The sequence below is a fragment of the Tupaia chinensis genome, unplaced genomic scaffold, assembly GCF_000334495.1.
Source record: "Tupaia chinensis unplaced genomic scaffold, TupChi_1.0 Scaffold000539_1, whole genome shotgun sequence".
NCBI lineage: Eukaryota > Metazoa > Chordata > Mammalia > Scandentia > Tupaiidae > Tupaia > Tupaia belangeri.
Window position 1 is genome coordinate 5116752 of NW_006160052.1, and position 11477 is coordinate 5128228.

At 40.2% G+C, this 11477-nt stretch overlaps 1 pseudogene; it reads left to right on the forward strand.

Moving 5' to 3' along the window:
* The first annotated feature begins 4669 nt into the window (after positions 1-4669).
* The window catches only part of LOC114009453 (ran-specific GTPase-activating protein-like), a 15954-nt pseudogene continuing 9146 nt past the window's right edge, over positions 4670-11477 (forward strand).

An 11477-nucleotide genomic window follows, 5' to 3' on the forward strand; every position in this document is an offset into this window, starting at 1 on the left:
ACTAAAACTGTTTTTCTTGAAACTTAAAAAAAACAATTAAAAATACTTATTTGATGGGATCAACAGTTAGCATAATGGCTATGTCGCTGGACTCCCACGTAGCTGACCGCGGTTCGAGTCCTGGACCCGGTGGCTTAGACTCATGCTGGGCACGTGTGCGTGCGTGCCCAAGATCCCGAGAGGAGAATGGAGGAGAAGGGATGGTGGCGTGGCCATCCCTGCTGGGCGGTGATTTCTCGCTTTCTGTCTCTCTGTCTCTCTCTGTTTTTCTGGCGAGCGCACGCGCCGTATAGCCAAAAACAAAAAAATCAAAAACAAAAACAAAATTCTTAAAAAAATACTTATTTGATGACTGCAGTAAGCTATAGAGCCCCAGCTAGGTGCTACTTTATAGTACGTTCATTCTACTCACTGAGGTTTATGCCTAAAGTCAGACTTGTGTTCACAGATATGTATATATCAGCTGCGCTTGCTATTCGAAATATTTAGATTAATTAAATTATTTAGTGAATCAATAAAATGTGTGTGGTGGGGAAGGCATCGAAAGCAACCATAGATACCAGAGACAGTGTGGGAAGAGTTTGGGAGATGGCAGAGAATGAGAGATAGGGCATCAAGGATGGGAAAACAGGCAAAATATACAGGAAACAAGAAATGGAATGATGATAACACGTATGCTGATGTGCTTGATTGAGCCAACACACAGTGTATTCTGGATGAAACATCTCAGTTTGTATGCTGTAATCATGTACAGTGGATGAATATAAATAAATACATTTAACTTAAAAAAAAAGATTGAATCAGTGATAAATTGTTTACCAACAAAGAAAAGCTGACGTACAGATGGCTTCACTTCTGAATCCTACAAAACTTTTAAAGAAGAACTATCTCCAGTTTTTCTCAAATGATTTCTAAAGATTCAAAAGGAAGAAAGAAATCCTCACAAACTCATTTTATGAAGCTTCCATTACCTTGATCCCAAAACCAGACAAGGGCTTAACAAAAAAAGAAAACTACAGACCAATATCCCTAATGAATACTGACGCAGTTCCCGGAAGAGCTGCGAGGCGGCGCGCAGAAATGGACCACGGTTTGTAACACAGCTTTGATGAAAGATGACTTCCTTGTTTGCTCGAGAAATTCGCCTTTCTAAAAGACATGAAAAAGTAGTATCACAAAGATTAATGTTACCTCAAATGGAGACTAAATTTGGAGATCAAAGCACAGACAGGGCATCTCAGCTGCAAGCAGCTAAGACTGCTTTTAAAAGGAACCTTTATCTTTTAGAGATTTTTTTTGCTATAAGGAACACATGCTGACCTGGAAGACAGAAAGACAGAAAGCGAGAACTCACCCCCCACGAGGGATGGCCACATTGTGGTCCCTTCTCCATTCTCCTCTCAGGATCTTGGGCACACATACCTGGCATGAGTTTGAGCCACCAGGTCTGGGACTTGAACCATGTTCAGCTCTGTGGGAGTCCATTGACGTGACGATTATACCATTAGTCCCGAGACTGTTGTTTTTCTAAAGTCAGTTGTCACAAAGTTACTTGTAGATTTAAAAATTTTTCAGTAATGTTTACCTTGAACTCATTAAAATTTCTGTAGATTCACTTGAAAAATAAACAAGAATATCAATAATTTTTTAAAGGGAACAATAAGGAAAAAAATACTGATGCAAAAATTTTCAATTAGATATTAGCAAACCAAATCCAACAGCGTATTAAGATTATACCCCATGGTCAGGTAGACTTTATTCCAGGGATGCAAGGATGGGTCTGTATATGCAAAACGGTACATGTAATACATCACATTATCTGAAAGAAAGATAAGAATCATATCATATCTGCAGATACAGAAAAGGCATCTGATAAAATACAAAATTCCTTCATGATCCAGATTCTCAGCAAAATAGGGGTAGAAAGGATATTTGCCAACATAATAAGAGCCATATACAACAGACCCACTGTGAACATCATACCGAATGGGGAAAAGCCAAAAGACTTTCCACTAAAAACTGGAACAGGGGAACCAGCAGTTAGCGTAATGGCTATGTCGCTGGATTCCCACGTAGTTGACTGCGGTTTGCGTCCCGAACCCAGTGGCTTAGAACTCACGCCGGGTGCGTGTGTGTGCGTGCCTAAGATCCCGAGAGGAGAATGGAGGAGAAGGGATTGCGGCGTGACCATCCCCCCGGGGGGTGATTTCTCGCTTTCTGTCTCTCTGTCTCTCTCTGTCTGTCTGGCGAGCGCACGCGCCCTATAGCGAAAACCTCTCAAAAAAAAAAAAAAAAAAACTGGAACAGGGGTCAGTAGATGGCATAATGTTGCTGGACTACCACGTGGCCAACTATGGTTTAAGTTCCGGACCTGGTGGCTTGAAACTCACACTGGGCACATGTGTGGACATGCCCGAAATCCCAAGAGAGAATGAAGGAGAAGGAATTGCAGTGTGGCCGTTCCTCTGGGGGATGCTTTCTTGCTTTCTGTCTCTCTGTCTCTGTCTGTCTTTCTGGCGAGCACATGCACTCTATAATAAAAATCTGTCTCAAAACAAACAAACAAAAACTGGAATGAGACAAGGCTGCCCACTTTCTCCACTCCTTTTCAACATAGTGCTGCCAATGCAACTGGATGAGAACAAAATAAAAGGAACACTCAGACAGGAAAAGAAGAAGCTAAACTGTCTCTATTTGCAGACAATATGAGTATATACATAGAAAACCCAAAGGAAGCCACCAAAAAAAAAAAAATCCTAGAAGTGATACATGAATTCATAAAAGTAGCAGGATATGACATAAATATACAAAAATCTACAGCATATTCATAAACCAACAATGAACAGAATGAGACAGAATTGAAGAAAGCAATCCCATTTATAATAGCTGCAAAACAAAGTATGTAGGAATAATTCTAACCAAAGAGGTGAAAAACCTCTACAATGGGGACCAGCAGTTAGCGTAATAGCTGTTGCTGGACTCCCATGTAGTTGACCATGGTTCGCATCCCGGACCTGGTGACTTAAAACTCACGCCGGGCGCGTGTGCGTGCGTGCCCAAGATCCTGAGAGAAGAATGGAGGAGAAGGGATTGCTGCGTGGCCATCCCCTCTGGGGGGTAATTTCTCGCTTTCTGTCTCTCTGTATCTCTCTGTCTGGTGAGCGCACGCGCCCTATAGCAAAAAAACTCTCAAAAAACCAACCAACCAAACAAACAAAAAACCTCTACAGTGAAAACCTGAAAAAAGATTAAATCAAGTGTGATACAAAAAAAAAAAAAAAGAAAGAAAGAAAGGACATCATTCTGTCCTCTTAGAATGGAAGAAACAATATAATCAAAATGTCAACTCTATCCAAATTAACTTACCTATTCAGTGTGATTCCAATTCAACTACCTGAGACATCTTTCACAAAAATAGAAAAAACTATTGTAAAATTTGTCTGGAATAAAGAAGACCCTGTATCCCAAGGCAATACTGTGCTGAGAAAATAAAATAGGAGGTATCTCACTACCTGGCGAAGGTTTCCTGTGCTCTAGGGATGAGATAGACAAGTAGGATTACATTAAGCTAAAAAATTTCCTCACAGCAAAGGAAACAATAATTAGAGACATAAAAAGACAACTCTCGGAACAGGAGAAAATATTTGCAAATTATTCCTCAGTCAAGGGATTGAGATCTAGACTATATAGAGAATTCAAGCAGATTTCCTATTTAAAAAGTAACAATAAGAGGACCAGCAGTTGACTTAATGGTTACGTCGTTGGACTCCCATGTGGTAGACCGCAGTTCGAGTCCTGGACCAGGTAGCTTAAACTCACGCCGGGCATGTGTGTTTGTGTGCTCAAGATCCCGAGAGAAGAATGGAGGAGAATGGATTGCAGTGTGGCCATCCCCCCTGGGGGGTGATTTCTTGCTTTCTGTCTCTCTCTGTCCTTCTGGCGCGCACATGTGCTCTATAGCAAAAACTTCTCCAAAAAAAAAAAAAAAAAAAAAAAAAATCTAAAAATGGACAGGACCAGCAGGTGGCACGATGGACTCCCAGGTGCTGGACTCCCACATGGCCAACCACAGTTTCAGTCTCAAACCTGGTGGCTTGCTTTTTCACTTTCTCTCTCTTTCTCTCCTCTCATCAAATTAAAAAATAATAACAAATAAAAATTAAATAAGTAATTTTAAAAAAATAGACAAATCAGGGCCAGTAGGTGGCATAGTGGTTGAGACACCAGACTTCCACATGATCAACTGAGGTTTGAGTCCCAAACCCAATGACTAAAAACTCACACCAAGTGACTAAAAACTCATGCCCAAAAATCCCAAGAGGAGAATGAAGAACGGACTGCAGTGTCATCATCCCCCTAAGGGGGATGATTTCGCTTTCTGTCTCTCTGCCTTTCTGGCGAGTGCACACACCGTATAACAAAAATCTCAAAAAATAATAAAAATATTAAATAAAAATGGGCAAATAAATTGCATAGATGACTCTCTAAGGAAGACTTATGAGTGCCCAAGAGACATATGAAAAATGTTCCAAGTCTCTTGTCATAAGAAAATGCAAAATAAAACCACAATGAGTTAAAACAATGGTTTTAACTGAAGTTGAAATCTTTAAACCCAGTTAGAATGGCTAGGATCAAAACGATTACGAACAGCAGAGGTCGTAAAAGCGTCATGGTGACGCTGTGTCAGACCTGTACTGGGGCTGCCAAGAGCCATTCTCTGCAGTGTTTCTTTTCTCCGGGCTGTTTCAATGTGCAAGCACTGCCCGTGACTCCAAGAGCGTGAGTTCCAATCCCACAAAGTCTGGGGCTTGCCCAGGTGGCTTTTGAATGGCACTCGAAGCTGCAGAGGAAGGCAGAGATCAAACAGGAATCTCAAAACAATGTGGAATCCTTTGCATGCATGCTGAGACATTCTCTTACACAGATAGGACCTGCCAAGGATAATACATTGATTTTGGTAGAAAGTTTCAGACAACCAGAACCGGACAGTGAGAAATACTAGGAAAAACAAACAAACAAACAGGGTCTGGCTGCAGCTATTAGTTCTTGAACTCACATCGAGGTTTCTGGGAGCAACAACTGACAACCATCCAAGAGTTGATGTGGTTCTCTTAGGACTCCGCAACAGTAAAGATTCCAAATCAAAAGAACATTGTGAGAAGAGAAGGAACTTTGCTCAGTGTGTTCACTCCTTTTTTTGTTGAGTCCAGATATTCAGGCAGTGAAAACATTGTGAGTAAATGATCAAATGAAGATGAAATAAATACATGCTATATGAAAAAAAAAAAAAAAAGTAACTAGTGCTAGCAAAGCTTTGGTGAAAAGAGAACCCTCTTACCCTGTCAGTGGGAATATAAATTAGTTTACCCTCTGTGGAAAACAATACAGAGATTTCTCAAAAACCCAGAAACAAAACTTCCATATGACCCAGTAATCCCACTCCTTGATATTTATCCAAAGGATAGGAAGGCACTCAGTTGGAGACACTTGCACATCCATGTTTATTGCATTATCACTCACAATTGTTAAAACGTGTAACCAACCTAAGTGACTCGGTTGAAAAACTGCGGCACATATATACTATGGAATATCACACTGCTATAAGAAACAATGAGATCCTATTGTTTGACTCAAAATAGATGAATATAGCAGACCTAATGTTAAGTGAAGTAAGCCAGACTTTGAAAGTTATACATTGTATATCCCCACTCAATTTATACTGAGTGTCTAAACTTTACGGCAGGGTTGAGAGATCTGAAGATGTGACGGTGGAGAGGATTGGTGTGAATGCTAGAGACTGTAAGGGGGGAAGTGCAAACACTTTCAGAGTGGGTGGTGGATACTGAATGTGAGGGGGAAAAAAATTAGAGCAGCCATGTCTGCTTAAAAGTGTTATTTGTTTGTTTAAAGAAAAAGAAAGCTGCAGATGAAATATCCTGGGTTTTGTTTGTTTTTTTAAGGCTTTTGTCATAGGGTACATGTGCTCACCAGAGAGAGACTGAGAGAAGGAAAGTAAGAAATGACTCCCCAGGGAGATGGCCATGCCCCAATTCCTTCTCCAACATTCTCCTCTTGGCATTTTGGGCAAGAACGCACATAAACCTAGTGTGATTTGCAAGCAGCCAGGTCCAGGACTTGAATTGCAGTTGGCCATGCGAGAGCCTAGTGCCTTAACCATCATGCCACCTGCTGGTCCTGATCAATATTATTTATAAATATAGAAGCAAAAGTTCTCTCTAAAATGCCAACAAACAGAACTCAACAACATGAAAGAGATTATAAACTGTGATTAAGTTGGACTTATCCCAAGAATGCAATAGCATCCAAAAATCAATCAGTGTAACATACCAAATTAATAGACTAACAGACAAAAAATGCATGGTCATCTCAAGTGGCTTAGGAAAAAGCATTTGGCAAAATCCAACACCCTTTCATGACAAAAACACTCAACAGTCTTAGATTAGAGGGGAATCTCCTCAACCTGGTCAAGAGCACCAACGAAAACAAAGTTACAGCAACAAAAACTCCATAGCTAACATCATACTTAATACTTTTTCCCTCCCCTCTCAGAATGGCTAAAATTTAAAAAAAAAAAAAATGATAAATACTGGCAAGGCTGTGGTGAAAAGAAACTCTCCTACACTGTGGGTGGGACTGTAAATTAGTACAGCCACTGTGGAGAACGATTTGGAGATGCCTCAGAAACCTACAAACTATCACATGACCCACTAATTCCACTCTCGAGTAGTTATCCAAAGGAGAGGAAAGTCCTTACTTGGAAAAACACTTGCACATCCATGTTTATTTCAGCATTATTTACAATTGCTAGGACATGGGATCAACCTAAATGTCCAAAAACAGATGAGTGGATTTAAAAAACATGGCCTATGTACTCGATGGACTACAACCCAAGCCATAAAAACCAATGAAATCCTGACATGTGATTCAAAGTGGCCGAATACGGAAGACAACGCTAAGTGAAGCAAGCCAGACTATGAAAGGCAGACTTTGTATGTACCCACTCGATACATACCGAATAGCTGCACTCTATAGCAGGAACCGAGAGACTGGAAGATAAAGTAGCAGGGAGGGCAACTAAAAGTACTAGAGGTAGTAAAGATAGGAGTAATATGGGGTTGGGTGATAGAGTGACGGAGGGAGTGGAAAAGGGGGAAAACCAGGACCTTTAATCTACACAAAAATGAAAAGTTATTTGCTAATGATAACGTACATGGCAATGTCTTTGTCTTGACTGATACGCACTGTATTCATGCTGGAAAAAGCCACGCTGCACACTGTAAAGGTGTAAAGTGATTAAATGTAAATAATAACAATAAAAAATACTCTCTACTATCAGGAACAAGACAGATAGCCCACTTTCAACACTTCTATTCTGCATTGTACTGGAAGCTCCAGCCAGGGCAATTAGGCAAGAAAAGGAAATAAAAGGGATCGGATGGGAAAGGAAAAAATAAAACACTCTCTATTAGCAGTTGACATGATCTTGAATATGGAAAATTCTAAGGAAACCAAACACACACAAACATTATCACTAGTATACCAATTCATTAAGGTTGCAGGATATAAGATTAATAAAATAGTGCATTGTTGTGCACTAGCAATGAACAACCCTGAAATGCAATTTAAAAATAACTCCATTTATGGGAACCAGCAGTTACCGTAATGGCTATGTCGCTGGACTCCCATGTAGTCGACCGCGGTTCACGTCCTGGACCTGGTGGCTTAAAACTCACGCCGGGCACGTGTGCGTGCGTGCCCAAGATCCCAAGAGGAGAATGGAGGAGAAGGGATTGCGGCGTGACCATCCCCCCCCCTGGGGGGTGATTTCTCGCTTTCTGTCTCTATGTCTGTCTCTGTCTGTCTGGCGAGCGCACGCGCCCTATAGTGAAAACCTCTCAAAAAAAAAAAAAAAAACTCCATTTATAATGGCATCAAAAAGAATAAAATGCTTAGGAATAAAGTTAACTAAAACAAGTATAATATTGTACATTGAAAACTACGAAACCCTATTTAAACAAAATTTAAGAGACCTAAAATTAAATAGATATCCCAAATTCATAGGCTGGAAACCAATATATTTTTATGTATGTATGTATGTATGTTTGTTTGTTTGTTTGTTTCTTTTGTGTGAGAAAGAAAGGCACCCCAACAAGGTCTTCATGCAGCACTCCAATTCTAGCCAGGGCCATAGGCATGCATACATGTGTGCACCCATTTTGTACAGGGAGACCTTGGGATCAAACCTGAGACCTACACATGTGGGTTCAACATTGCAGAGCATTGCAGTGCCACAGCTGGCCCCAGAAAATTTAATATTTATAAAATTATAACACTCTCCAGTTGATCCACTGATTCGATGTAATTCCATTTATATTCCTAACTGCCTTTTTTGCACAAATTGACAAATTGATCCTAAAATTCATCTGGATCCTAGCCATGGACACTGCTACTTGGCAGGCTGAGGCCACATGGGAGGCATGGATTCAATTCCCAGCTCACTCTCAAGGCCAAGGCCAGGCAGCAGTAACGTACACTTGTAGTCCCAGCTACTTGGGAGGCTGAGTCAGGTGGTCTCAACACAGCAAGACCCTGTTCAAAAAATAAAAATTAATAGGAAAATGAATAGCCAAACAATCTTGAAAAAGGAACAGAATTGGAGGACTTATACTTTACTTCAAAAGTACAAAGTTATACTAATTGAGATGATGCAAAACTGACATAAAGATAAATATATAGCTCAGGTCAGTTCATAGTGGTTAAGGCAGCTGGATACCACATGGCCAACCACATAGTTTGAATCCCAGACCCTGCAGTTTAGGAGAAATGGAGAAGGGATTGTGGTGTAACCATGCCCCCTGAGATAGGGAGAGTGCATTCTTGCTTCTTCTGTCTCTGTCTCTCTCTCTCCAGCAAGCTCATGTGCACCCTCTTTCATTTCCTTGGTCTACTCATATATATACATATATATATATATATACACACACACACACACGTATATGTATTCCATTGAGTGAGATTATGTGTGTGTATGTGTGTGTGCGTGTGTATCTCAATGGACTATAAGAATAAACTATGTGATTTCAGAAATAAATACTTATACTCAAATGATTTTTGACTGTGGTATTAAGACAATTCACTACAGAAAGAATAGTCATTTTAATAATGGTACTGAGACAACTAGATATCCACATGTACTATGATTTGAATGTGTCTTCTCTCATAAAACTTCAAGTACTAAAATTTGGTTGTGATGGTATTAAGAGGGTGGAAACTTCACCTGACTATGAATTTAAGAGGGGAAACCTTTGGAAGGTGATTAGGACTAGATAATGTCATTAGGGTGGGACCCCCGTAAATTGAATACTGATTGGTTTATAAGGAGAGGGAGCCAGACCAGAGTAGAGACATGAACATAGATATAGGCTCTCATGGCTCATCATGTAATGCCCTATGCTGGAACTCTGCAGGGAGTCGTCACCAACAAGGAGACCAAATGTGACCCCTTGACCTCCAAATCTGTGAGCGAAATAAACTTCTATTTATCAATTACCCAACCTGTGTGGTAGCAGTTGCTGGAAGCAGAAAACCAGCTAAGTCAATATGAAAAAAAAAAAAAAAAAGAAATCAAAGAGATCATAGACCTAAATATAATATGGGCTAAAACATAAACCTCTTAGAAAAAGCAAGAGTCTATCTTTGTGACCTTGGGTTAGGCAAAGCCTTCTCAGATATGACACCAAAAACACACATGACAAAAAGAGAAAAAGGAGGATAGTTTGGACTTTATTAAAGCTGAAAACTCTCAGCCAGCCTTGTAGCCTAGTGATTAAGGGAGCATATGGCCAATCTCAGTTCAAATCCTAGTCCAGCAACTTGATAAACACATCGGGCATATACACATGTGTGCCCCAAATCCTGGCAGGATGAAGAAATGGAGAAGGAGTTGCAGCATTGCCATACCCCCCGGAGGTGGGGAGGAAATGCTTTCTCTCTGTTTCTGGTAAGCACACACACCCTCTGGCAATAAAAAAGAAAGAAAGAAAGGAGAGAGAGAGAGAGAGAGAGAGAGAGAGAGAGAGAGAGAGAGGAAGGAAGGAAGGAAGGGAGGAAGGAAGGAAGGGAGGAAGGAAGGAAGGAAGGAAGGAGAAAAGAAAGAAGAAAATATAAACAGTTAGTATGGTATTTGATTTTCTTAAAAAAAGAAAATGGTATGTCTCAAAGGGATAACAATTATGTGAAAAGACATTGCCTAAAATGGGTGAAGTCTTTGCAAATCATATCTGATAGGGGTCTTTTATCCAGAATATATAAAGAACACCTACAACTCAATAATAAAAGGACAATCCAGTTTGTTTTGCTTTGTTTTTGAAAGAGATTTTTACTGTAGGATGCATGAACTCGATGGAGAAACAGAGAGAGACAGAAAGCAAGAAATTGCCCCCCCGGGGGATGGCCACATGGCAAAATAATAATAACATTAAATAAATAAAATAAATTTTAAAATAAATAAAGTGACTAAGTATTTGAATAGGTATTTCTCCAAAGAAGATATTGGATCATTGGAAAAGTCATGATGCACTTTTGCATAGGAAAACAGAAAAATAGATCGTGACTGTTCTGACAACCAAATATATTAAGCAAATAAATAAATAAAACACAATGAGATGTCACTTTCTACACATTTGGATGTCTATAATCCAGAATACTGACTATATCAAGTATCAGAAAGGATATGGAGGGGCCAGCAGTTAGTAATGGCTATGTCGCTGAACTCCCATGTAGTAGACAGTGGTTCGAGTCCTGGACTCCGTGGCTTAAACTCATGCTGGGCATGTATACGTGTGTGCCCAAGATCCCGAGGGGAGAATGGAGGAGAAGGGATTGCGGTGTGGCCATCCCCCCCTGGGGGGTGATTTCTCGCTTTCTATCGCTCTGTCTCTCTCTGTCTTTCTGGTGAGTGCACGTGCCCTATAGCAAAAACATCTTAAAAAAAACAAAAAAAAAAAAAAGAAAGAAAGAAAGGATATGGAGCAATTAGAGCCTTCAGTTATTATTGGTGGGGATGTAAAATGATGCAGCCACTTTGTAAAATAGTCTAGGTATTCCTCGAAGTGTTAAACATAGGATTGCCAGCAACTCCACTCCTAGCTATGTATAATAGACCCCAGAGAACTGAAAATACATGTGTGTCCACACGAAAACATGGTACATGACTGTTATAGCAATATCATTTTTCTCTTAAAATGAGAGAATAACAGTTTCGGAAGTCCTGATGAATTCAAAGATCATCAGCTAAAACCCTTAAGTAAAGTGTTGATGCGGAGTTGACCAGCCACGTGGTGCCAGCATACCATCCATAGATGATTTACTAGTCCTAAAAGTAGAAAATTGAGCCAAAGGCTCGCATGGAGTTTGAGGCACTGGATCCCACATAGCCAACTGAGCGGGTCCAGGCC